We start from the raw sequence: 6,000 nt of genomic DNA, 5'->3' as shown, positions 1-6,000 counted from the left end.
GAAGCAAAGATCCACTCCCATCTCTGTCAGCTTGTTTTCCTGCAGCTGGTCTGTAGTTTGACCTTCCACTGAATGAATGTATTTTCGAGGACATGTTGCAATAGAATTAAAATACAGTAATAGCTTTCCCCTTAAAAATAACCCCTATTTTCTTCTTCTGAATAGATGCTTTTTTTTTTTTTCAAGGATGTAAACTTAAATTTGTTTTGGACAATAAACCCAATTAAAAGACATTTTTATAAAATATCTGTTTTTTGTCCTCAGCAATCCAGCATTTCAAAGTAGACATTCAATCTAAATATGCAACCTAAATGTGTCGCTTCAGCTCTGTTTCTTCTTCAGTCTTTGGACTTTTAAATCTTTTTGGTTGTCGTGTAAGAAGGAAAGACGTCACTTTAATAGCAAATAAAGGTTCACTCAGCCACCGGAGATTATTTTGTTTTGTTCTGCTTATAAATAGAAAATCTGTGGTCAAATTTGATGATTTTTGTCTGCCGGTTTTATGTCAGAGCTTCTTTATTCTAACAGGGATAAAAACAAACATGAACTTTATCTGCTCCTCTGCTGATTACTTTGACCCTCAGGTTCATTGAAGCACAACATAGCACTCTGTTTTTCCTTTGGGGCATTTCTCTCTCTCTCTCTCTCTCTCTCTCTCTCTCTCTCTCTCTCTCTCTCTCTCTCTCTCTCTCTCTCTCTTTGATCTCTTTTAACCTTTGTATAAAGGAAACTGAGCTCCACAAACACAGCTGGAAGAAGGCAGTTTAGGTTGATTTTTTTCACTTGTTTCTAATACTTTTGTGTCCTCTTTTTGGTCATTTTGTGTCTTTTTTTTTAGTAATTTTGTGTATTTTTTTTGTAATTTTGTGTCTTTTTTTAGTAATTTTGTGTCTTTTTTTAGTAATTTTGTGTCCTTTTTCTAATAATTTTGTGTCTTTTTTAGTAAATTTGTGTCTTTCTAATAATTTTGTGTCTCTTTTTGGTCATTTTGTGTCTTTCTAATAATTTTGTGTCTCTTTTTGGTCATTTTGTGTCTTTTTTTTTGGTAATTTTGTGTCTTTTTTTTTGGTAATTTTGTGTCTTTTTTTTATTAATTTTGTGTCTTTTTTAGTAATTTTTTGTCTTTTTTTTAGTAATTTTGTGTCCTTTTTCTAATAATTTGTGTCTTTTTTAGTAAATTTGTGTCTTTCTAATAATTTTGTGTCTTTTTTTGGTCATTTTGTGTCTTTTTTAAGTAATTTATTGTTTTTGCAGTCATTTTGTGTCTTTTTTTAGTAATTTTGTGTCTTTTTGGTCATTTTGTGTCTTTTTTATATTTTTGGTGGTAAATGTTTGTATGTTTGTCTTAATTAGGGTAGATTAAAAATGGTTAAAGTTTTAATTACATTTAGTTGAGGTTTGGCTAAAAAACACAGGATTTTAGTTTAGGGCTGCAACTAATCTAATTTATCAATTAATCTGCTATTTCAATTATATAATTTCGTCTGTAAATATTGTGTATATTTTAGTTATTTTTTTAGTTATTTGTCTGGCTAAAAGTGCAAAATCCAAAGATGTGTTGTTGTTTTTTACTTTTTAAAAAAACTTTTTTTTATGTCTTTTCATATCTACAATATCAAATATGCAAGCTAGAATTTGCATATCATTAAATAGAATGTAAACAGATAATAATAAAAGAAATCTACAGATTTACGAGATTTTAAAGTTTAAAGTTTTAATTAAATTTAGTTGAGGTTTGGCTAAAAAAAACACAGGATTTAAGTTTAGGGCTGCAACTAATCTAATTTATCAATTAATCTGCTGTTTCAATTCTATAATTTTGTCTGTAAATATTGTGTATATTTTATTTATTTTTTAGTTATTTGTCTGGCGAAAAGTGCAAAGTCTTTTTTTTGTCTTTTAATATCTACAGTATCAAATATGCAAGCCATAATTTACATATCATTAAATAAAATACAAACAGATAATAATAAAAGAGATCTAGATTTACGAGATTAAAAGTGACAAATCTGCGAGAAAAAAGTCGCAGATTAATGAAAAAAGTCGGCTAGTTTGTTGTTTTTCAAGGTGCTACATCATCACATTTCAGTAATAAAGAAATCTACAGAAAAGTTAAAAAGAAATTAAATAAAGGAAATTTCAAATGAAAAAAATAATACTACATTTTTACTCAATATAAAGCCTACAAGTATGAAAATAAATAAATAAACCAAATCCTTTTTAAGTGAAAAAACTATGCTATACATACCATTTGTTTATTAGATATATTGTATGTTAATTATCCTATAAGACAACCAAAAGCTGCTTGAACAATGAGTCAAACAACTAATCTAATATTAAATGGATTCTATCAATCTGATTCAGATTCAGTGCAGACTTTTTTAAACGCACTTTTGCAACATTTTTGCTATTTTCTCATGAATGTAAAAGATCTTTGCATCCTGAGATTGTCTGTAGATTCAATCACATCCAGATTCAAGTTTTCTCATCGTTTTCTGTTTGATAAAAGAACACATTAACAAGATGGTGCAGCTCAACAGTTTACTTCTCTGCAGTAATTGGTCTGACTCAGTCGCTATAATAACGTCTGTATTAGTGCTCCACTGAATTAAATCAATATCTAATTCTAAAAATCGATACATGTACCGAGAGGTATTAATGTCAGGTGCTTCGGCCAGCGGAGCAGCTCAGCTGGTGGGATGATTATTGATTGGTTGAGCTCTACCAACCTTCAAAACGTGTTTATTAGTGATGCAGATCACAGGTCAGAGTCACAGGAAGTGACACGTGACTGTGTTACACACAGGATTTTATGAGAAATTCTTGTACATTAAACAGTAAAATGCATCAATCTTGTGCACTTTGAGAGCTAAATGAGAGCAAACACCTCACATAACTTTTTTCAGTTGGGAGATACTGTATCATAGAATCTTTGTTATCCTACTGTGACATTTTTTTTGGTCATTTTGTGTCTTTTTAAAGTAATTTTGTGTCTTTTTTTTAGTAATTTTGTCTTTTTTGTAATGTTGTGTCTTTTTTGTCTTTTTTTGGTCATTTTTTGTCTTTTTTTAAAGTAATTTAGTTTTATTTCAGTAATTTTGTGTCTTTTTGTAATTTTGTGTCTTTTTCTAATAATTTTGTGTCTTTTTTAGTAATTGTGTGTATTTTTGGGGTCATTTTTTGTCTTTTTTGGTCATTTTGTGTCTTTTTTTGTCATTTTGTGTCTTTTTTTAAGTAATTTAGTGTTTTTTCAGTCATTTTGTGTCTTTTTTTTTAGTCATTTTGTGTCTTTTTGGTCATTTTGTGTCTTTTTTAGTAATTTTGTGTCTTTTTCTAATAATTTCGTGTCTGTTTTGGTCATTTTGTGTCTTTTTTAAGTAATTTAGTTTCGTTTCTGTCATTTTGTGTCTTTTTTTTTTAGTAATTTTGTGTCTTTTTTTGCTCATTTTGATACAGCCTCTAGCGGCCTCCAGGTAATTTGACTTTGAGAGCCCTGATTAATGGGAACCCCTGCGTGATGGTTTGACGTGACTGGTGCTGTAAACATTCCCCCTGGATTTATTCCTGACCTTGGGACTGACGGGGAAGTTCATCCAGGAAAGATACTGCATGTCTCAACTTCCTGTCGCTGATGAATATTGTATGCAGCTTTTTGCCTGCTATTATACAGCCTGATGGTTGGAGAGGGATGGAGAGATAAGAGAGAGGAGGAACTGTTTAAATACACTACCGGTCAAAAGTTTTAGAACACCCCAATTTTTCCAGTTTTTTATTGAAATTCAAGCAGTTCAAGTCAAATGAACAGCTTGAAAGGGTCCAAAGGTAAGTGGTGAACTGCCAGAGGTAAATAAAAAAAGGTAAGCTTAACCAAAACTGAAAAATAATGTACATTTCAGAATTATACAAGTAGGCCTTTTTCAGGGAACAAGAAATGGGTTAACAACTTAACTCTATGGAGTCTTGGGCTATTTTGTCCATTTTTTAATTATTTTCATGTCTTTGTAAGTCAAATTGTGTCTTTTTTTGGTCATTTTGTGTCTTTTTTTTGTCATTTTGTGTCTTTTGGTGTCTTTTTTTTGTCATTTTTTGTCTTTTTTTGGTCATTTTGTGTCTTTTTGTCTCTTTTTTTTTTGTCATTTTGTGTCTTTTTTTTAGTCCTTTAGTCCAACATAAAATGTGATTTTGAATCTTTTTTTTACTTTCAAAACACTATCATGCTCAATAAAGAATTTTAATGTTGCAAATGTGCATTAATTTCAGAGTACACTGAGACATTAAACTGCATCATTTTCAATTAAATTCTGGAAAAGTTGGTGTGTTCTAAAACTTTTGACCAGTAGTGTATATCCTCGTCATGTCTCTTTAAAGGAACACATGAACCTTCAGCTGCTGGTAACTAATGGTCAGTTTTCTGCAGATCTATAAATGATGTATTCTGGCATTAAAGCTGTTTATCCTCCCTGTCTTCTCCTGCTCTCAGCTGCTTCTTTACCTTACTGTGAAAGCCTCTGATATCAGGTAAATGCTGCATGAAAAAGTAAGCTAAATGTCAACACGTATACGCTTGGGAGCGGATCAGATTGAACGACAGATCTCTAAATCTTTAACTGACAGTTTCCTCCTGAATCATCCACAGAAATCTGTTTGTGAGTTAATCTAAAATTCTTCTTCACTCGAACTTTTGAGTTTCATGCACCAGCATCAGAATGCTGCTGGAAAAATGTTTGTAGTTTGCTCCTTCATGCGGAACGGAGGCCGTGGACGGCTTGGGTTTGAAGGTTGTGATGGAATTAAATCGTTTTCATGGTGAAGAAATGAAGGTTTCAATATCTGGTCTGAAAAACTCATAGCTCCTGCAGGATATCTGATTGGTCAAAAGCTGCCATTTCCTCTTAAAATAATCTTCCCACTGCTTTTCTATCTGTCATAAAACTGTTTCTTCAGATTGCATTAAACCAGTTATTCAGCATCAATGGCCACAAAGTGTATGAGCTGCAAATTTATGAGATTAAAGTGGCAAATCTGCGAGAAAAAAGTCGCAAAGTTACGAGATTAAAAGTGGCGTCTGTGTTGTGTTGAGGTTCCATGACAAAGACAAAACACTATTTTCTATCTTTTTTTCTCATAAATCTGCTACTTTTTTCTTGTAGATTTGCCACTTTTAATCTTGTAAATCTGCTACTTTTTTTCTTGCAGATTTGCCACTTTTAATATCGTAAATTTGTGACTTTTTTCTCGTAGATCTGCTACTTTAAATCTTGTGAATTTGCATATTTTTTCTCGTAGATTTGCCACTAAAAATCTCGTAAATCTGCAACTTTTTTCACACAGATTTGCCACTTTTAATATCATAAATCTGTGACTTTTTTTGCTGCAGATTTGCCACTTTAAATCTCGTAAATCTGCAACTTTTTCTTCAGATTGCATTCAACCAATTATTCAGCATCAATGGTTCTCAAAGTCTTGGTCTTGTCTGGATCTCTGCACTCTCTGGTCTCTGCAATGTCTTGGTCTCGGTTGGTGCGGTCTTGACTATAACACGACTAGACACTGTTAAAAACATTACATTCTGCGCTTCTCAGCGACACTGGGAAGCCATGATTGAAGAAAAAAAATCTGAGAAATCTAACTTTTCTGAGTTCTTCCCACTTCTAGCCATGATTGTGCTGTTTCCATTGATCTGCAGGACTTATATACTGCGGTGAAAAACAAGGACACATTCAATAAAATGTAGATATGTTCTGAATTCCTTTCAGTGGACCTTACAGAACCCCAGAGGCCAAACAGACGCTGTATAGATCTGAGAGATCTTTTATTTCTGCATCAGTCAGAGGTTTAGACAGGAACAGCTGACCTTGGCTGTGGACGTACGTGTGCGTTGTCTCTCTCTCTGAGGTGAGACTCATTTTCCACTCTGGTGTCACAATAACCTTTTCTTTGAAGGGGGGTTATATTTGGAGAAAAAGTTGCAAATTTATGAGATTAAAGTGGCAAATCTAC

Source organism: Centropristis striata, chromosome 8 (genome assembly GCF_030273125.1).
Source record: "Centropristis striata isolate RG_2023a ecotype Rhode Island chromosome 8, C.striata_1.0, whole genome shotgun sequence".
Classification (NCBI taxonomy): Eukaryota; Metazoa; Chordata; class Actinopteri; order Perciformes; family Serranidae; genus Centropristis; species Centropristis striata.
This window is presented reverse-complemented; position numbering follows the sequence as displayed.